The 22,982-nt window shown below is 36.4% G+C and overlaps 1 long non-coding RNA gene and 1 other non-coding gene across 2 annotated transcripts; one reads left to right on the top strand and one right to left on the bottom strand.

The window, feature by feature from the left end:
* Positions 1–7,864: 7,864 nt before the first annotated feature.
* LOC145565754 (small nucleolar RNA R71) lies at positions 7,865–7,970 on the top strand. The gene has a single exon (XR_014095133.1). It is a non-coding gene; the product is annotated as a small nucleolar RNA R71 (small nucleolar RNA).
* Positions 7,971–14,713: 6,743 nt separating this feature from the next.
* LOC145562383 (uncharacterized) lies at positions 14,714–16,435 on the bottom strand. Its single transcript, XR_014094356.1, has 3 exons — positions 15,980–16,435; positions 15,513–15,708; positions 14,714–14,961 (listed from the first exon to the last, which is right to left on the bottom strand). It is a non-coding gene; the product is annotated as an uncharacterized LOC145562383 (long non-coding RNA).
* Positions 16,436–22,982: the final 6,547 nt, after the last annotated feature.

Below are 22,982 nucleotides of genomic sequence, written 5' to 3'. Positions count from 1 at the left end.
TAATTTGATTAAGTCTAGTACGTCTGTGTATCATGTTCAATTCCGTCTACTTAATAATGATGTGAGAATGTCCTTAAAAGATTTTGGTAAACTTTTTGAGTTAAAATCCGATAGGCCTCCGGAGCCACCTAGGGATTATTTTGCCGAAGTCTACTTAGCTTTAACTGGGAATGTGTTAGAAAGCCTCAAACATGCCAAGGGAACTTGGATTCAACATCCCGTGCCAAAATTTTGTCATGGTTTGTTGGCCTCACCATCTACGGGAGGCATGAACCGGCAAAAGTGAGGAGGGATGAGTTAGAATTATTGGGCACCTACATGATTCCTAGAATTGAGAAGCTAAACATCCCACTTAGGATGGCTCAACACTTCCAAAGAAGTGCTAAGGCGGCCGAGGCCGGTAGGGCTAGGACCCCTATCTATTTTGGTGGGTTAGCCACCCACATTACGGTGAAATTGATGGGTTTTACACCAAATGCCCATAGGAGAGTAGATGGCCCTACCCTTATGGACCTAAAATACCTAGGAGGCCTCAACTGGATCCAACCTACCCATGGCGTGACTCAACCTAGTGAGATGTGGTGGATAATTCAAAGAGAGTCGGGTAGGAGGGATCAAGCCTTCACACTGCCTAACCCAAACTTGACCAAGTTTGATAAGGGTTAGTCCACCTACACTTTTGAACTAGGTAACCAAGGAGAGGCTCACCACTCACCACCTCAACCACAACCCTAATTCCAACCTCCTCCACAAACCCAACCCTACATGCATGATATCCCTATCGCTACCTCTTCCTTTGACTACAACATCGATCCTAATGCACCATAGGACTTTTCGGTTTTTAGGAGCCTACTTGATAGGATCGACAGGGGGCAAGGAAGGGTGGAGGGTTTAGTTAAAAACCTTGACTTTAGAGTAGGTTCTCTAGATAGACGGGTTGGGCACGTGGAGAGAAACCTAGAGAGGGGTTTATACCCCATGTATGATGATTATGCACGCCGAGGGGCTATTCCCCCCGAGACTCTTGTTCCTGATTGGTTTCAATACCCCCAAGGAGGGTATTCGACCCCCGGTGCTTTCGGTAGTTATGTGGACTATTCTTCGATCCATGGTTATGGGGCCGATGTCCTTTTTGGAGTTGTTGGTTCGGGTCATGGAGGCTTTGGCTCTAGCCATGGTGGTGGTTATGCTAGGATGGAGGAGGATGAGGATGATGATGAGGAGTAGCTAGTTCTAGCTACACTCCCAAGTCAATGAGGGCATTGCTTGATTTGGCTTGGTGGGGATATGATCTTGTATATATGGTATTTCTCTCTCTTTTTCTTCTTTTTATTGCTTTCTAGTATAATTTCTTTAATGCTTCTTAGAGTAGCTTTATTGCTTTTGAAAAAAAAAATACAAAAAAAAATACAAAAATACGTTCCAATGAAGAAAACGAATCATGCTTCCCTGTACCCCTTGGAAAAAATTGTTTTGACTCTTCGTTATTGATAATGAACATTGTGGATTAGTTGGTCATGATTTGATGTTTGATTGCCTTGGAACCTTAACATGCGTCAATTTTGTCCAACTACTTGTGAATATAGTGGTTGATTAGTTGATTTGGTAAGGAATGTGTGTTAGTTCCCGGTATATCAATGAATCTGAGTATTGATTTGTGACTATGAGTAATGTTTATATGATTCAATATTATGCACAATGTGGAGGACGAAGGCGTTCATTCTTTCAAACAATTTAGATACATTTGTTCCCTTCTTGCTACCCATGTTGTTGCTTGTGTCCTTTCATTATATTGTTTATTTAGCCACATTACAAGCCTATTTGAGCCCCATTGGTCACTAGTCTCAAGCTTGGATTGGGGGAGCTATTAGTTAGTGAGGTGAGCGAGTTGTGGTGTGCATATAATTTGCACGATGTGGAAATAAAAGAAGAGTGATTGTTCTTTTGATATTGTGATTTGAAAAAAATGTTGATAATTTATGTTTCAAAGTTGAAAATTCCAATGTGAGATAAAAAGAAAAAAAGAGCAAAAGAGAAAAATTGTTTCAATGTTCAAATGTTCTATGTGAAGGTTGCTTAAAGAAAAAGAAAAAAAATTCAAAGAAAAAAAGAATGAGTTCAAAGTTTGTACATTCACTCTAATTCTTTAATATAATATTTTTGTAAGTGAATTTGTAAGTGATGGTGATTATGTGAGATGTTAATTTGGTTGTTTGGTGAAGTTTTGTGGAGTTGAGTTGTGATTGGAGATGATTTGGTCATTACTTGTTTTTGACCTTGGATTTTATTAGGATATGGCTCCCTTAATCATGGCTTTGCTCTCACACTTTCCCAAATATTTCCTACCCTTTAGCTTAGCCTTACATTACAAGCTTTAAAGACCTTCCGATTTTTGTGCATAGAATTGTGTAGATATGAAGGTAGTTGTTTATGAATGCAAAGGATGACTTGATGTATTCCGAGTCGACTATCTAGGTTGAGTGTTATTCTCTTTAAACACACGAGTGTTGTGAGTATGGGAGGGCATTGTTCACAATAAAGGGGTGGTTGGAGAGCAATCGATTACATTCTTTACTCGCCACATAAATGAGAGTTGAGTGTGTGAGCACTAGTCTTGAATTCTATATGCTCTTGTGGTTTGCTCTACTTGACAATTGTTAGGGAAGATAGGAAGTCGAATGGATTTGAATGATTGATTTTGATGCATGTTCGTTGGATTGACCTTGAGTTATATTTTGGATCTTTGATTTGATTTGGGGTGAAGTCATGGTTTGTTTGATTCATTGGCTTGCTTAGGGACAAGCAAGGGTTTGGCTTGGGGGAGTTTGATATGTCTATTTTATATAGTATTTTACCCCCGTCCTTTGGTCATATTTGGTAGTGTTTTTGGCTCTTTGGAGCCACTTTTATTACTAATTGGTGTTTTCTAGTGTTTTCATAGTTTTGGTTGAGTTTTGTAGGAAATTGCACTTTTGGAGCATTTTCCCGGGATTTTATGAAGCGACTACGAGCATTGGAGGGCACGACCACTTTTCATAGCCCAGGGCCGGTTAGAGTCATCGAGTCGGTGATTAAGGGCTCGACGTGTGAATACCGAGCATTGGACATCGAGTGTTCAAGAACCAAAGTGGAGATTCGAGTTGGGCCAAGATGTGAGCCCAAATCCAAGTCCAACTAATAGCCAGGCCCGATCGGGCAATCCTTAGCTCGATCGGGCGGCTGCCCAGAACAAGAGTTCGAAGAAAAAGGCGGGCCCGATCGGGCACGTGTTTCTGAGAGGATGTGTTCGGCTATTTACTTGGTTTTAATTAGGATTAACTAAGAGTTTTGTATAAATACATTTGAGAGTTATTAGTGTACGATCTCTTCTCTTAGACTTTCTCTCTCTACTTAGCTTTAGTTTCTCTCTTTATAACTCTATACTTTGTTCTTGATTCAACTCATTATTTCCGTAACTTTGGTAACAATTTCTTCTCCATTAATTTCAGTAGTATTATTTCTTTAATTCATCATGTCTCCCTTAATTGTTTTGTTTAGTTTAGATTTGATTATGTGTGAATAATTCTCTTTCTAGGGTTTGTGGGGATCCATAAAAATATGAAGGGGTAGCTTGTTATTGTTGATTGTCAATGCTTGACTAATTTCCTATTGATTGGTTTAATGCTATGCAATTAGATTTGGCCAAATTTAATTTGTATGAGTTTAGCAATATTGATTTGAGATTCGAGAGATGTGAATTGATTGTTTAGGCTTAGTTTCAAGCAGACTAATTTATAAATGGTTAAGTCGAGATTCGAGAGAAGAGATTTAATACCGGTAGATTATCTCTTTGATTGTAATACGTTGAGAAACCCCTTTATGATCTGATTAATTAATGCATTCACGATTGATTATTATGTTTTACCCTGAAATATTATTTATTGTTGAACATGTACCCTAGGTCTTTTATTCATTGATTTTTCCTTCTACTTTTATTTCTTCCCACTTTTACTCTTAGTAGTTTAGTTCCCATTTATAACAACAATTTGGTTACTTGATAATCTAGATTGTATTGATTAATTAGGAATAAATTGACTTGTTTCCCTGTGGTTCGATCCTTCTTCCCTATCTGCATAGTTAGTGGATTTAGGTATTATTTTTGATTAGGTGATTACGACTTTAGCCTGTCAGAGAACCATCATCATGAATTTGAGAATTCTCTATGCGAGATAGATGATCCGCCATAACATTTTCCGCTCCTCTCTTATCCCTAATCTCAATATCAAAATTTTGAAGTTCGAGCCCCCACCGGATCAACCTAGGCTTTGATTCTTTCTTGGCAAAAAGGTACTTGAGAGCCGCATGATCCGTGAAGACAATGGTCTTGGAACCTAGCAAATAACAATGGAACTTTTCAAAAGCATGAACAATAGCCAAAAACTCCTTTTCCGTTGTGGTGTAGTTCCTTTGAGCACCATTTAGAGTCTTGGACATATAATAGATCACATGTAGCTTCTATTCCACTTTTTGACCCAAGACACCTCTAATTGTCGAATCACTTGCATCGCACATCACCTCAAACGGTAAATCCCATCTTGGGGTTTGAACAATAGGAGTAGAGATTAGAGCCTTCTTTAACTTATTGAATGCCTCTAAACACTTATCATCAAATACAAACTCGACATCCTTTTGAAGAAGATCATTGAGGGGCTTTGCAATGAGCGAGAAATCCTTGATGAATCTTCTATAAAACCCGTCATCAAATACAAACTCCTTTCACATTAACTGGAGGTGGAAGGTTTTCAATAACCTCAATTTTTACTTTGTCCACCTCTATCCCCTTGTGAGAAATCTTATGGCCAAGAACTATGCCTTCCTCCACCATGAAGTGACACTTCTCCAAATACAAAACCAATTTCACCTTCTCACACCTTGCCAAACATTTCTCAAGGTTTTAAAGACATGCCTCAAATGAAACACCGCCCACGAAGAAGTCATCCATAAACACTTCCATTTCCTCCTCCAACATATCTCCAAATATATTCATCATGCATCTTTGAAATGTTACGAGAGCATTACAAAGGCTTAACGTCATTGTCCTATAAGAAAATGTTCCATATGGACAAGTGATGTCGTTTTCTCTTGGTCGTCCGGGTGGATAGGGATTTGGAAAAATCTTGAATAACCATCAAGAAAACAATAGAACTTGTGTCTCGTTAGTCTCTTAAGCATTTGATCAATGAAAGGAAGGGGGAAGTGATCTTTCTTGTTGGACGTGTTTAGACGTCTATAGTCTATACACATCCTCCATCCCGTGACCTTCCTCGTCGGAATGAGCTCACCTTTCTCATTCTCGACGACGGTCATGCCTCTTTTATTTGGGACAACATGAACGGGAGAGACCCACCTAGAACTTGAGATAGGGAATATAATTCCCGCATCCAAAAGTTTGGTGATCTCTTTCTTCACTACCTTTCCCATTTGGGGGTGTAGCTTTCGTTGTCTCTCAATAGATGGTAGAGCACCCTGCTCAAGGGTTATGTGATGTGTACATAAAGCGGGGCTTATACCTTTGAGGTCATCAATGGTATAACCCAAATCACCTTGGTGCTTTTTCAAAACATCACACAACTCTTGATTTTGGTGCTCACTCAAAGAAGGCTAACAATCACGAGATAGGTGGAGTTGGGTCCCAAGAATTCATACCTAAGGTGTGATGGAAGAGGTTGAGCTCAACCATTGGAACACCTTTAACTTCCTTTGATATAGCCACTTGCAATGCTTCTTAGCTAGAAATGCTCATACACATTTGCTCTTCAACATCCTCAAGGCTTCCATTGAGCACATCTTCATACAAAGTCATCTCCTTGCTAGAAGCACCTATCTTTTCCTTATTCAACAAAACATTCTCAAGAGCATCGTTAGAAGTGCGCAATTGCTCATGCATAGAAGACACAACATGATCAAGAAAATCAATCAACATGCAATTTTCTAAAGAAGAAATTGGATACTTCATACTATCATTCAAATCAAATTCTATCACCTCATCCCCTACTTTGAGTGAAATTTTAGCGCTTTTCACATTTATCAAAGCACTCGAAATAGCAAGGAATGGTCTCTCTAGAATGATAGGAATGTTAGCATCTTCGTCCATCTCAAGCACCACAAAATCCATCGGAATAACAAATTTCCAAACCCTCAAAGGAACATCCTCTACCTTACCCTTAGGAAACTTAATTGACTTATCGGCCAATTGCAAAGTGATGTTAGTAGGTAAGAGTTCCCCTACCTCAAGTCTTTGGTACACCGAATATAGCATAAGGCTAACACTAGCTCCTAGGTCACACAAGGCATTCTCAATTTGCATTTTATAAATGGCACAAGGGATGAAAAAGTTTCCGGGGTCTTTTAGCTTAGGTAGCATCTTGTTCCTTATGATTGCACTACAATTCTCGGTCAAGTTCACCGTCTCTACACCATCACAAGTCCTCCTACCACTTAAAATGTCTTTGAGGAATTTTGCGTTGTTAGGCATTTGGGTGACAAATTCGGTAAATGGTAAAGAAAGGTGAAGTTGCTTGAACATGTCAATGACCTTCCCAATTGTTCATCTAACTTGTGTCTGATGAATTTTTGTGGATGAGGAAGCTTAGGTTTTACAATTTCTTTCTCCATTCTCACCTCACTAGGCTTCTCAATCTCAAACTCACTCAAAGATGCACCATCTCTCACATCTTCAACCAAAACCTCTTTTGTGCCCTCCTTGGTCTCACTCTTCCTAAGCAAACTCTCCTCAAGAACCTTACCACTACTTGTGACAATAGCATTGACTGGTTTCTTGGGATTTAGGCCTTGGGAAGGTAAAGAAGAAGGACTAGAATGGTCTTTCAAAGCATTAGCAAGTTGAGAAATTTGGTTTTCAAGCATCTTATTATGAGTCATCATTTCATTAAATTTCTAGTCACTTGCGGCCATGTAAGTGTTCAACAACTTTGTTTGATTTTCAATGATTTCTTCCAAATTGGTTCTATGTGAAGAAGAATAGGTTTGAACATAGGAATTATCATTTTGGGCCTTTGGAGAAAAACCAGGTAGGGGACCCCTTTGAGAATTAATTTGAAAATTTCCCCTATTTTGATTGTTCCAATTACCTCTACCTTGATTATGGTTACCATATCCTTGGTTATGATTACCATAATTTTGGTTATGATTTTGGCTACTATAACCTTATTTGTTATAGTTACCTCGGGAATTTTGGTTCCCATGGTTCCTATTACCACCACCTTGCTTGTAGTTGTCAAAATTGCCATGGTTGTTGTAGTTCCTATTCCATTGACCTCTTTGATTCTCAAACCTTGAAACATTATTATTTGACACATAGTTCATATGCTCATTCACATTTCCATCTTGATCATCACAAACACCCATACATGCATGAGGGCAATTAGAAACATCATGATCATACGACCCACAATCATCACAAAATAAGCATCCACTAGGCATGTTACTAGAAGAGGGAGGGGGTTGAGAATTAGAAGACATACCTCTCCCCTTAGATTGGGAGGGAAGACTTGAAACTTGGTAGGTAGCAATTTCCAACTTCGCCTTGATAGCGGACATCTCATTCCCCAAGTTTGTCAATTGTGAGGATAGATTGTTGATTGCATTTAGATGATCAACCGATTACACCGAAGAGTTACTCTTACTAGTTGACTCTCTTTCTCCATTTTGCCAATCTCTATACTATCTCACTACGTCTTCAATTATGTCCACCACTTCCTCTTCCGTTTTGTTCATGATAGGACTTCCGCCTCCTCCATCTAAATATGACTTTCCTTGAGAACTAAGGCCTCCATAGATTATTTGAATAATTTGGTACGTAGGAATTCCGTGGTGAGGACACTCTCTTTGATACTCTTTGTATCTCTCCCATGCTTCATAGAGACACTCACTAGGCTTTTGCTTGAAACCTTGAATCAAAGCTCTAGCCTCCGCCGTTTTCTTTTGTGGATAAAAACGGGATAGAAACTCCTTGGTCACTTCATCCCATGTCCTTAGAGAATTCGGCTTGACTTCCTTGTCTAGTCATTCCAAGGCATGCCCTATCAGCGAAAAGGGAAAATTCTTGAGGCGGATGAATTCTTGGGAAATTTCATTCACCTTGATAGTATTGCAATACTTTTAAAACTCCTTGAGATGATTTAGCGGGCTTTCATGCTTGGCCCCACTAAATTGTCGCCTCTCCATCAAAGTGATCATTGCCAGTCTTATTTCAAAGTCATTTGCCGGTGTTGTAGGTGGAGCAATCCCACTCTCAAATCTATATGCACCGGGAATCCCCAATTCTTTCAATGCCACCCTTGGATTCTCTCCCATTCTTGTTTGTTCCTCTTGTTTTGGTTCTTCTTCACTCGAAATGCTAGGGCTCAAAGATCGTCTAGCACCCCTTAACCTTGCAATAGTTCTCTCAATTTTCGGATCAAATGGCTCTAGTGAACGACCACGTGCTCTATGCATAAAATCTCAAAAGAAATGGTTAGTAGCACGGCTACAAATGTAGCCTAAAAGAAAATATTTTTGTATTTTCAATTAAAGATGAAATAAACTGAACAACTATAACAAAGCACCAATATCATTCCCCGGTAACGGTGCCATTTTTGACGTAGGGAAAAGTAGGTCGTTTTCTACCATTTCCTAGAGCCGAAGAAAATTTATAAACGCTCGACCAACTTAATACGAATATATGGTAAGTCAAGGGTCGAACCCAAGGAAATAAGTAGGTGCAAGCTATAACCTACGTCAAGCAGTTCGAAGATTGATGAAAGATATGGTTGGTAACAAAGGTATCGATAAAGCTAGATAAATCGAGGAATTCAATATACTAAACTCTAGGGATATAGGTTCCACATGCAAGCTCAATGATTATGCTAATTGAAGGATCACTCAGTCAATTCAAACATTGCAAAGGACAAACAACAGTTGCAAGCAAAGGAATTCAAGGGCTATCTCCTATAAGCCAAGTTAGGGTTCACTATGAATGGCTAACTAGGAAAATCACAATCAAATTCAATCAATTAAAGCAATTCTCAAATCAAGGGTTCATGTCATTGAAATTTGCAATGCAATCTAGATTAATCTTATGGGTTGATCACTTCTAGTCTAATTAATCACATGCACAACCATGTCAACCAATTTAATTGCAATAATTCACTCATTCAAGGATCATCAACTAGCAAAAATCATCAATCTAGCATGCTTTCCCTTCTCCCTAGCAACTAATCTACTCACTAATCATGGTGAAATTGAAGAACAAAACAAATTGGATCACAAACATATTCATTTCAAGCTCAATCAAGAAGAAAATCAATCACTCAACAAATTCTAAAGCAAAGAATGAAATTCAAATCAAACATTCAAAGATGAAAAGAAATTGCAATAAAAGTAAATTAAAAGGAAAGAAATCTCATAAACTTTCATTGATGAGAAAAAGAAATTCAATATTAAGTTGAAATAAAGGATCAAATTCAAGTACAATCAAGTAATCTTAAAGCTTCTCTCTCAACTTTCTCTCTCTACAAAATCTGGAAAAATATGTGTCAAGTACAAATTAAGTCGTCCCCCCCAAAAAGGAAAAGATTAAGGGTATAAATAGAAGAAACGAGCGAAGGGGGCGGGGCGCCTGGTGCGCGCGCACTACCAGGCCGCGCGTGCGCACAGGAGGGTCTGCGCGCACGCACCCCCTGTGCCGCGTGCGCGCACCCCTACTCGGTGCTCGTGGCCTTGCCTCCTTCGCTTGCTCGATCAATCTTCGCGCTCCGGAGCATCCATATCATTGGGCAGATCCTTTATCTTCCAAGCATTAGAATGCCTCAAGCCAAAGCATAACTTCCAAGGCCCTCACAGAGCTAGCTTGAATTGCGCTTTCGGAATCCCGAACCTTGCTCCATCAACTTTCTTTAATGTGCTCGAGCTTTCTCCTTGGTGATCATACCTCGGGAAACTCAACACACCTACAAAACAAATCAAGGGAACAAAGAATCAAGAGGAATAGTCGAGAAATGAACAAAATGACAAGAAAACCATTAAAAGCATGCATTTCTCTAAACTTACACACAAACACACAAAGAAGCATTATTATGTAAAAACACGGCAAAAAGGATTAAAAATGAGAATAAAATTATAAAGAAAACCTAGCCTAAGAGTGCCATAAATGACACTCATCACACACAAAACTCGGGAAATAATCTCGAGCCACAAACACGCAAAACGAGGCAAAATAGCCACGAGCACTCCCTTGGCCAGCTGGGTTGCTTACGCAACCCGCATGTGGCTGCCGAGGGAATGTGGGCCGGTACGTTGCTTGTGCGTGCTAGTGCAGTATGTGTGCGTGGGCAGCAGGTTGGTGCGACTAAAGAGGAGCACTTGTGCGTGTGGCCTGCTGTTGCGAGGCAACGAGGGCGCGCACAGCAACAAGCCCGAGTGGCTTTCATGTGAAGGCCATGGAGTCTTGGGCACGCCTCGTAAGCAGTATAACGACTTGTGCGATGCTGTAGGCTACGGGGTCACGCTTGACACTAGCTATGGTTGTGCGCACGAGTCGTCACAAGGCCCCCATACCCTCGATGCCTATCACACCAAGCCGAGAGGCTTGATGCTAGGAACTTGGGCGTTTTAAGGCTACGTAATTTTGCGTTTTTTTCGATTTAGTTATTTTAATTGTGTTTAAATTATTTTAATTAAAAATGGAGGCTAGGCCACGAGCTATAAGCGACATTTGCAGAATATTTTATTTGGTAAAATTATGGGTTTACCGGCTTAATTAATCGGATTAATTAAGTTGGATGCGGAATTTAGTGGGAGCTTCATTGTTTATCGCATTTAACCACATAATTGATTAACAACTTTGACTAGTTTTCATTGGGCGCGTTAATTGGAATTACCACCGTAATTAGTTACTAGTTTGTGCGAAATGTTGCATTGTTACTTGTTTTTTGTTGTAAAATGCATGAGACATTCACATATGCTGAATGGATTAATGGAATATATATTCTCTCACAGGTTTTATGAAAATGGCAATTAGTGGGGCCGAATTAGGATAGAAAATAGGGACTGCGATCCGTTATATATTTTTGTAAATCTAAATACTGTCTGCAAACCGTTGCGTATTTTTATACCTTAATATTTAGATTAATCCTAATCGTAGTTAACTAGTAGTTGGATATATGTTGGTGATGTCTTAAAGATGGCGTTCCTTTGAAGACGATGCCTTGAAGTTTCAATGAAAACCCTTGAAAACTTGAAGATTCAAGGGGTTATTCTAGTTGCCAAATGCATCTTTTACTTATGCTTTCGATATATATATTTATGTTTAAATTATATATGAATGATATGTTAGATGCTTGTTTAGGTTTTCGAATGTTTCGATGATTAATTAAGTTAACTTAAATCAGCCAACATAGAAACCCTAGGTTCCTAAAATATTGAGTCAAACTTGTCATTCCAAAAATGACACTTGCCGAACTAATGAGAATAGTGATGGGCTACGTCAAAGCGAGGCATCACTACTTTCCTAGGAACGTAAGGTATACCGGGTATACATGTTGATTTTTGGTTAAACTCAACAATATCAGTAAGGAGTCTTTAGATGTCGTGGAAAAAGAGATAAATCGTCACGAGAGCATTAGATGCGACGATTTATAAAACCAAGAATGGCTTGGAGCCATTAGCAAGGAAATGCTTACCTTAGAATAATAAGTGTTAAGATAAGCCAAAGCATGTTTAACCACTTGTTGATTTTTTGGATCTTGGAACCGCCTTATTCTCGCCAAATGAGGACAAATTTAATGCGTGGATAATACGCTTAATATGATTGAAAGCTTGCATGAATGCTTTTAAATTTCAAACTTATTATGTTATTATCTTGATAAATGGTTATACTTAGCACTTATATTTCTAGAATTATAAATCAAATTATATTGTTTTCAATGATTGGTAAAGGAAATCTTTGAGATTAGTTCTCAGATAAAAGAAAAGCATTTCTAAAATACAACCTCTCATAAATGACTTTTATATCTAAGTTCGTAAGGACAGTTGCACATCATGTATTCAAAATACTAGGTAGTTTGGATAAACATGAAGTATTGAGTTGAAAACTCAAATTGTCAGAAGTTGACAACCAACATATCTTTTCGCTTCATACACTAATGAGTACAACTCATTGATGTAGTAATTCTAGTACGAATTAAAGGAAACGATGGAACTTTGTTTTACAGCGCACTAGATGCTTAATTATTCCAAACAAATTATAAAAGTTAAAATACTTAAGGAAATGGTTTTTAAAGATTATGAGATAATGTATAGTCAGAAATATAGGAAACAAGGAACAAAGAAAATGAATGAATTTCATTTCTACCAAAGAGTTCATGTTATTGTAATTAAGTTAGCAACTTATTATCTTCAGAAGTATCGGATACTCCTTGAGTGTTCCACTTTGATAGTGACCTCAAACCATTGAAGTAAAGCTAATTTATTGACTTACAAGCTTGGAAAGAAGCAAGTGGTGCTACATCAATTGTAAAGTCATAAGCTTTGTTTAAAGACCTTTTTAAGCTAAGGCAGAAATAAATAATAGTTATTATTATGTTCCATAATCAGCAAACAATCCGTTACACACGGAAAGACTCACATTCAAAGTAAAGAGCAATAGTTGTGAATTTATTTAAATGACATGGTTGTCTAAGCCAAGAGTCAAGAATGCTTGATTATAAACAAACATTTCCCTAACATGAAAACTCACAAAGGTTCAAATCATGGGCATGATTTGTGTCCCGAACACCTTTAGCAATGTCACATTAACAAAAACGTACTCAAGGCTATATGGCTCTTGACAATTGATCGATTCGGAATCGTTCTAAGACAAGAAAGTCTTACTTGTTAAAAACCGACAAAGTAAAGAGCTATTGTTCTTGGTATAAACAATTAAACTCAGAAAGCTAAAAAGGTTTCAATTACTTCAACGTTTCACAAAGAATTTAAAAGAATATGGCTATATTCATCAAATGTGAACAAAGTTGACCTTGAGTAGCTCAAAAGTTCAGTGAAGTATAGAATTGACTTGGCAAGATATCAAAAACATTTTAGATTAGATCGAGTGATATTTGCTTGATCCAAGTGTGACCATCTCGAAGTTATGAAATTTTCATAAATAACTCCACCAAGAACATACTATGTCTTCACAGAGACCTCGATGCCATTTGAAAATGACCCGAACGATGATGGATCACATCCCTTCCTATAAAGTTCTTACAGATTTGCACAAATGACTAATGTTAGACTAAACAAAATGTCAATGCTAAAAAAGGACATCATATTCAGTTATGGATAGAAATTAAATAACTTCTAAATGTCTTTTAAAGTATATGTCTAAGGCTCTTAGCCTCAGATGGAGCTCACTGGCACAGTGGGATCTAAGAGGCTCAATGGGAGCATAATGGCTCAATAAAGGCTAAGATAGCTCAAATGAGAGCTAACTGTTTGTTTCACAACAAACTTTTACCCAAAGACAATGTACATGTCTTTTTTTAAGCATTCAAATGAGACAACGGGCAAAACATAGTATTTGCTACTCTAAGTGGTGTCTTTCTAGAAAATAACACATTTCCAAAACGACAAGTAGGAGGAAAATGAACTCGATGACCATCGAGCTTTACAACAAACTAAAACTAAGAATCTAGAAAGACTTCAGAAGGACTTCATGAGAATGATTGATCAAGAATACTCAAAAGGGCTTTACCCGAATTCATTACTCACAAAACTTCTAAAGTGTTGGAGTAAGATAGACATAATCAAAGGGCTTTGAAAGCGCCTTGAAACTCGGTGTTTGATGCAATTACCCCGTATAGGTATAGAATTCACCAAAGATTAAGTTAGAAATAAACCTGAGACTTACAAATATATTATTTACTATTAGATAGTAAGGGAATGATGTATTATAAGATAGCTACGACAAATCCAAATTCCGAATAATGGTTAGAGGCCATAAAAAAAATTCAAAATAGACTCCATATTTGAAAATCGTGTTTGAAACTTGATTAATTTGCATGAAGGGTGAAAGACCCATCAATCACAATTAAGTTTTCAAAGAGAAAACTAACAAATGTGGAAATGTATATGCATACATAGCTAAGTTGGTTGAAAAGGATATAATTAAATTTATGGTGTTGATAAAAACTTTTTCACCAATCGAAATTCTTAAGTCTTTTCGCGATTATTCTAGCAAAATTGCGTATATAGAATATGGCAAAATAGATACCAAAATCGTCTTCCTAAAATAGGATTTTGGAAGTGACTATGAAAATAGTATAAGGGTTTTGAAAATCTAAATAATGCTAAATCTAAAAGCAAGCTCAAGAAATCCACACTACTACAAAATTGACCAAAGAGACCATATTAAAATGGCCAAAGAGACTACCTTAGGGGTGGTCTCTAGCTCACAGGTCTCTTTGGCCAGAGTGGTCTCTTGTTTTAAAAACAAAGACCACTCATACCACTCATTTAATATAGATAGTCTCAATTTTTGAAAATCTGAGATCACCTATTTGAAATAGATGATCGATCACCCGGTCTCACTTTTTCAAAAAGTGAGACCACCTATTTCAAATAAATGGTCTCTTTCTTCTTTTTTTTTTTAAAAAAAAAAAAATTATTTGTGTTTTAATATATTCTCCGTATATGATTTTTATAAAACAAAAATACAATTCATTAATACGAAAATTATACACGTAGTTTATTCAAAACCAATCCCAAAAACTCATTAATACGAAGTATTTGAGTACAATCAATATTCTATCAAAATTTACACAAAATTCATACTCCGTACTTAAAAAAACCCATTCACACTATAACCAAGGCCTTCTAAAATCTTGTGTAGCAACCTCACGCCAACCAAATAAATCAACAAGCAAATTAATCTTCACTTCTTATCTTGAAAAATTTTCAAAAAGATTAAAAATTAGCACACAATTATTAAAAAAAAAATATATGCATACACAAACTTGAAACTAAAATTACACTAACCCACAACTAAAATCAAAATTGAAGACTCAAAATTAAAGAAAGCAGAAGTAGCATCCATATTTCTGGGTTAATGACGTTATAAATTACACCGATCAAATTGAACATAATTTAGCCATAATTTCTGGGTTAATGACGTTAATTTCTTGCTGCAAGCCGTTTAGGGGGTTCTTCTCATCTAATGTAATTGAAAGCTTATCTATAAATTACACCAGTCAAACTGAACATAATTTTGCCATTAAAATAAAGACACCCCTTAATTATCACCCCAAATGAAATCAATCAGAAGTCCAAGAATTTTAGTATGAAGTCTGATGCAATTTCACAGCAAATTTGTAAAAAGTAGATGGAAATCAGTCAAATTTCTAAACTTTCTGGGTTAATGACGTTATACCCATTGAAATTCAATAAAAAAAAAAAAAAACACAGCAAAAATAAAGGAAGAAAAGAAAGAAGAAAACCTGGAAGAGTGCAAGAGAGCAAGCTTGAAGGAGTCAGAGCTGAATTCGGCCCAACGAGGAGTGCAGACATTAATGGTGAAACCCAAACCATCAGAGTAGAATTTGGCAGCTCTGGGTACATCCTTGTGCATCTGCATCACCCATTTGAACACCGCTCTTCCCATCTTTCTCACCGAAGTGACCGAACGAATTATATCTGAGAGATTTCAAGGGTTTTGAATTGTTTTTTAAAGCTTAGTTTCTTGTCAACTTATTTCGTTTATGCGAAAGAATGAAAATCTCAGAGACAATCAACAAATTGAAAAACGAGAGAACAATTATTAGATCTGAACTTAAAAATTCCTCGATTAAACCCTAAACAGAAACAAATCCATAATTTTAAAGCAACCCAGATTTTAAATCAAATCTTAAAAACTTAAAAAAAAAAAAAAACCCAAATTACAAAACCCTAAAAATCAACTTCATACCTGCGGATGCTTTTGAGGGAAAACCCGGATGCGATAGACCTTATGAATCCTAAGATCTGGAGCATTAAATTCTATCCATCAGGAGGATTCAAGAAGAAAGCTCCAAAAATTCAACCACGGATCGCTACCACCATAACCATCATCGCCTTTGAGACAGGGAATGAGGAAAGAAAAGAAATAGAGAGATGGTGTGGGCTGGCGGTGGAAGGTGTGGTGGTGGAAGTGGTGGCGCTGAAAACTCGATAAAGAGAGAAAGAGACAAGGGCAACGAGAATAAGAGAGAGAAATGAGACTGATGAACGAGCTGAGGGTTTACTTGTTTTTTAATTATAAAAAAGGGGAAAAAGAGAAAAAAGAAGATTTATATAATTAATTAGAAGAAGTTGAGACCGTATCTCCAATAAATGGTCTTTTTTTTATTTAATTAATTAAAAAAAAGGAGAGACCACTTCTTTTAAATAGATAGTCTCCCTTTCCCTCATAAAAAAAAAATAGATAGTCTCCCTTGTTATTTATTTATTTAATTAAAAAAGGAGAGACCGCTTCTCCTAAATAAATGGTCTCTCTCTTTTATTTATTTTATTAATTAATAAAAGGAGAGACCACTTATCTTATATGAAGGGTCTCTCTCTTTATTTATTTATTTGATTTAAAAAAAAAAGACCATTTATCTGAAATATTGGGTCTCTTAAAACCAAGAGACCAGACATTTAATTAAATGGTCTCTTGTTTGAGGTCTCTTTGGCCAATTTTATAGTAGTGCCATTATGGGATTGAAGGAAGCATTGCATATAGGAATTGGAACGTATTTTCTCATAAAGTTAATCAAAAGGATTTGCTTATGGAGAAACATAGAAATTCTTATTGATAAGAAGTTTTGTTGGAGCAAAAGTCAACCTTGTAAGGTCCAACAAGAATTTTACGAACTCTGTTCTAAATTAACTATCAAATGCTAAATGCTTAGATTTGAAAGTATTTTCAACATTGAACTAAGCAAAAGGCAACACTTAGTACATATTGGGAATTAAGATCTATTTTTTAGACTTAATAAAATGTTTAAACGAGTAATTAAATTTACCGTGTTAAACATAAATTGGAGGACTTTGAAAGGCTTTTGACCCACATGTATAAAACTATGTAAATGGTTGGACTAAGTATAAGCTAGGCAAATACTAAGTCAAACAAGAAAGACTCTAGTGGACACTTTTAACCGTATTACATTGCAAACATTTTAGCAAGACTCGGTGAAACTGGATGAGCAAAAAGGTCACATGAATGGAATAAAATTGAGAATAATTCTGCAATTAAAACCATCACTACTAGAAAATCCGTGTGTTTTGGACGCTATTTAAGCACTTTTTTCGACGCAAAAAAGCGTTGAAAATTTCTTTCCCAACGCTTAAAAAAGCGTTGAGAAAATGTGAGTCGAGAAAATTAGGTGTCACAAAAAGCGTCGAAAATCTCAATGCTACTATGTGTCCAAATATTTATACAAAGTGTCGAAGTTTGTAATAGTTGGTGCACTCTCTCAACTTTATCGACGCTTTTTGGGGTCTAGAATCTTATCATCGACGACACTTTTTAGTGTCTAAAGTTTCATGTATTTGATATTCAACATTTTGGCGACGCCTTTTTCTGTCTTAATTATCTAATTTGGTGACGCTTTTACTTGTCCATATTCTTTAAAACAATATCTAGAGTATATTTACCAAAAATTATATTTCACACTAAAAATTATTGCTTGTATACTAGTTTTACCAAAAGATACTTTAATATATATACACACAGCAAAACTAGGCTAAATTTATTTTTATTGCACATAAATATAACATAGTATATATACAATATCTCATAGTAATAAGTTTTTTTATATTACAACAGATATAATTCCAGCTTATACTTCATTTGTGACTTGTTGTAGTGGAACAAATTTCAAGACACCGACATAATATCTTTACATAGCTAAAAAATATCTTGCTTTCGTCCTTGTCATCTTGCATCATTAGATGTTAGCCCTTTTGCACGGCTTCTCATTATTCATACATGGATGTCCATATAATCTTTTGGCTCTGCACCATAATTCAGCATTTGCATCAAGACATTAGTAAAAGGATATAAATACAATAATATATTTAAATTAGTAACACTAGGGAGCAGTATCCCAAAAAAAAAAAAAACATAGAGAATACATTCCCTGAAAAATAGTCTTTACCTAATCAAACCAAAATCACAAACAGCTTTCAAAATCAATTACGGAGTAGAAAGCTTACCAAAGGATCAAGGCATCCATATTAAGAAGACAAGACATCATTTGCCAATGTTTAATATGACTCTATAGGCTCAAAATATGACATTATACAATTCCATATTCTGAAGAACCAAAAGACAAAGATGGTATAAATTAGAGATTCATTAGATGAAACCTTAGAGTCCTTGTCCAATGGAATGTAAGCCATTTTCTTTGAAAAGATCAAACAAACTGTACTTGCACTCTTGCAATAAAAATTTTGCAAGGCACCCACATAAAATGCTGCTAGAAAAGGAGTCAACTTACTATCCAATTACAGGTGCAAGTGGAGCACCAAGCCAAATCAATGAAAAGAAAACAACTCCTGTAATGAGAAGAACAAATGAGAACAAGCATAACTTATACAAAGATTTGTTATTGGTTTTATTTTTTTAGAGCTAGATGTCAGCAGCTTGTAATGTCAGAGTATAATTTCATTAATAAAATAATTTATCTCTTGTTTAATATTGAAACATGGAACTAACTACGTACAAAACTATAGCTGATAGAGTATAGGAAGAAATTAACCTTGAACCCAATGAATTACAGAAAGTTTTTTTTTTCTCAGCTTTGAAGCATAAAGAGTTATCAAAAGCTTGTTTTCTTACAGCTAAGTTGTAATTAATTTAATAGAATTAGCTCTTTTGATAAAATATTGGTAAAATTTTGCTAATAATAATTGCATAACAATAAAATGCTAGATAAAAAATAGTGAAAAAAGAGAAAGACTCATAGAACAAACATTAGCTAAATAAAATACCCCAGAGAGGGCAGAGAAGAGTCCAAGCAGCAGCAAGAAAAAAAATACTAAAATTATCAAAGACCAAACGTTTCACACAAAACAATAATTATTATCACCTAATTCTCAAATGTGCCACGATATACAACTATCCTTCTCAATCATTCATTCAATTATAATATAGAACCTAAATAGTCACAACATAGACTAACATTCATGACTTTCCATATATACAGGTGATAAGTGGTTTATTTTACCACTTACTGCGGTGATTTTAACTCGATTTTGCAATCCTTTCCCCTATTTCTAACCCGTTTAGTATATAAAAGTTGTGTCTCGGCCTTACCCCCTCTTTGTATGTGTTTGTCCATGTTTTGCAGGTATTATGACTCACTTTGACAAGTAATCAAAGCTCGGAATGGAGTTCAAGGCATGAAAACAGAGGAAGGAGAATCCGCTCCTGGTGGAGTGGGCGTGCACCTATCCAGGAGCGGGCGCTCCATCGAAATCAAGATATTCTGCCCAAGATCCCATCCTGTGAGGAGCGGGCGCTTCTACCTGCTCCAATACTTTCTGCCACAATGCTGAAGAATAGGGGAGCGGGCGTGCAGAGCCTTTGGAGCGGGCGCTCCTCCCCGATTATTTGAATTCTAACTTCTTCCGAGGCAAGCAAGAGCAGGCACGCAGCTGTTCGGAGCGGGCGCTCCTAATCTAGGAGCGCGCGCTCCTCGCTGGAAATTTGTCTTATTTTGACGGATTAACCTATGTAATTCGAGGAGTATAAATACTTCCTCTTTGGTTCATTTGAGACACAGACAACAGTAGCATAGTTTTTAGCAGCTCTTCTTAGTTTGAAACAATTCACTTTGGTAATTTAGTTTAGTTTTCATCAAATTTATCATTGTAATAGTGAGCTTCAAGGATTATTCTCAAGATTTGGCACATTGTACTCAACAATTGAAGTTTCAATTAGTAATCTCTTCCACCTTCATCTATTTAAATTCTAATTTCATTTTGTATTTGCAAGTCACTTGAATCTCTTTAATTCTTGATAATTTGTTGTTGGATGATAGTTTATTCATTAGTTAATCACTTTTCCCCAATTATTGAAGTAGTTAGAACCCTAACCTTTGTTTGCATGTTACTTAAGATGAGTTGTGAGTAGTCTTCCTTGCTAGGAGTTGGGTGAAGCTCAACCTATTTGTTAGTTATGTAAATTTGGGAGAAGTGTTGATGTTTGAATTGCAATTAAATTGATTGTATGAGATTGCTTGCTAGTTCTTCATGATAGGATTAGCTACCCTTGATTCAGGAGCTTGATAACATGGTATGCGTAGTTTGACATGGAAATGTGAATTGAGTATGTCATTACTTATTGCAATTTGATTATGTATCTTCTATTGCTAAACTAATGAGGAACCTAAGTTTAGTAGTGTGAGTTGTTTCCTAATTGCATGAGGTTGATCTTACATATAGTCTTTGCCATCTCTTGTCTATTTTACTCCCTATTTGCCTAATTGCCTTGGTTGAGTGGGTCCCACTCCCTAGTGTATTTAATCCATTGAATTAGAACTATAGTTTGTTTATCTACTTGACGAATCCCAAATCACTAAAGACTTCGAATTAGCTTAAGTGTTAAGATCCTTAGCAACCATATCCCGTCCCTTATCAATGTGCTTGGTATGTAGGGTGTTTATTAATAAATGTGTTTGAAAAAGTGTAGAATGTGCGACCGTTCTAACTCCCATCAAATGGCGTCGTTGCCGGGGAGCGGTGTTGTTGATTGCTAATTGATTACTTGAGTCTAGTTCACCATAAAACTACAAAATTCAAAAAGAGTGTGTTTCCTTTTGGCTACACTTGTAGCCTTGTAACTAAATTAATTGTTGGTGTCTTACGATCCCGAGATTAAGCAAACTTATAGAAGGAGAAGGAGAGCCAGTTCTAGGCCGTTAACTACTTCCTGACGAGGGGAAAACTAAGCCAAACAAAATTTATAAACACTTAACAAATCTAAATATCAATATAGAGGTAAGTCAAGGGTCGAACCCAAAGGAATGGTTATGTTCAAGAGCTTTGAATTGGGCGCTAAGCTAGGTTGAAGTCATGAGTAAAGAAGTAACACTAACAACTAACAAACAAACAACCAAACAAATAAAATACTAGGAATGGGAATCAACAAGTAATCATGACAATTGCAACAACTTGGGACAAACATGCCAATCAATGGTTGTGAATACTATTGATAAGAGCTATCAATTGGAATCAAAGAGCTATCTCCTAATCGTTAAGCTAGATGTCTCTACGAATAAAAAACTAAGAAAATCACAAACCAAATCAATCGATAATTGCAATTCCTAAATCAATTGGTCGTGTCATTAGCAATCACAATGCAATCTAGCATAATTCTCAAGGCCTAATCGAATTACATACATGAAAACTTACATTAATCACTTTAATCTCAACAATCAATCAACACAATTCCCAAATTAATCATAATCAATCAATCATACAAGTTTCACCCAATTCCTAGCCAAACAACTACTCAAGAATCATCATCTATCAACAAACAACTAAAGAAATCAAGAATCAACAAATTATGAAGAACAATTACACTAATCAAGATCAAACATCAAAATCAAACCAAACAAACATGAAATTAAACAAAGCAATAAAATGAGATAGAGTTAGAAATACTCATTAATTGATTATGGAGATCTTTAATACAATTGTCACCTTGAATCTTCAATCTCTCAAATCCCCAATGAAATTCCTCTCTTTCTCTCTCTAACTCTACTCCTAAAACTAACCCTAGATCTAGACAGAGAAGCTCTTTACTAAGCTAAAATTATGATCAAAATTATGTCTCCAAACTTCTCTCAAAAATCGGGTTAAGAAAGATATTTATAGAGGTTCGGAAAACGAAATCGAGCGAAGTCGGAAAACAGAGAGGAGCACCCGTGTTAAGGCCACGCGTTCGCAATTAGGGCATTCGAGAGCACGCATATGATGATGATCAACACTAAACATGGCAGATTCAAATGGACTCTCCAGTGGGTTCAACACCACCTTTCATGAGGCACGGCTTGAGAGTGCAAGAGCTAGAACTTGGAGCACCCACTTCCTTGCATCTTAAGCTTTCCCAATGTTATGAGCCTACTCCAAAATCATCTTAGAAAACCATCAATATCAAGACTTGAACCTCGTGCAATATCTACAACCACGAAAAGAGGAGAAATAAAGGAGAAAACACAAGAAAAACAATAAAAACACAAAACAAGAGAAAGAAGGGAAATAAAGAGAAAATGCATAAAACTAAGCATTTATGAAGAAGAAAAGCTATGAAAAGAAGGTAAAAACAAGCTAAATACTCATCAAATGAGTGCTATAAATGACACTCATGAAATGCCCCCAAGCTTAACTTTTGCTCGTCCTCGAGCAAAACCAAAACAAGTAAGGAAAAAATCATGATCTTATTCAAACAAACAAAAGAAGAAGAGAAGAGACAAGAATATACACTAACTCACTTTTATGGGAATAACGGTCAATTTTAGCAACTAAAGACAAGCCATTTAAGCCCCTAGATCGCCCTAGAGGACGAGTGATGCTCTCGTAAGGGTTTCCTAAGAGATTAACCCATAACTCTCACAAACCAAACAAACAAGGCAAAGCATGAAAAAGAAGCAAAAAAGAAAAGAAAAGAAAACAAATATTCATGAATGGACTTTTGCAAATGAACAAGCACAAATGGATGCAATTCTTTCTAAACAAATAAAGGAGTGCACGTTTCAAGATATCCAAGATTAATTGAAACATAAGATATGCTAAACATAGAGAACTAATGAAACACAATTCACCTTCATCTCAAAACATAGCAACAGCCTAACAATTATTTAAAGAAAACTTTTTTTTTCCTCAGGTTTGAAGCATAACAAGACCTTGTTTTCTTAGAGCTAAGTGCTTATTTGGTTCAACAT

This window comes from Chenopodium album, chromosome 10 (assembly GCF_948465745.1).
Source record: "Chenopodium album chromosome 10, dcCheAlbu1.1, whole genome shotgun sequence".
NCBI classification, from domain to species: domain Eukaryota; kingdom Viridiplantae; phylum Streptophyta; class Magnoliopsida; order Caryophyllales; family Amaranthaceae; genus Chenopodium; species Chenopodium album.
The sequence above is the reverse complement of the archived record's forward strand: the minus strand, read 5'-3'. Positions and strand labels throughout refer to the sequence as shown.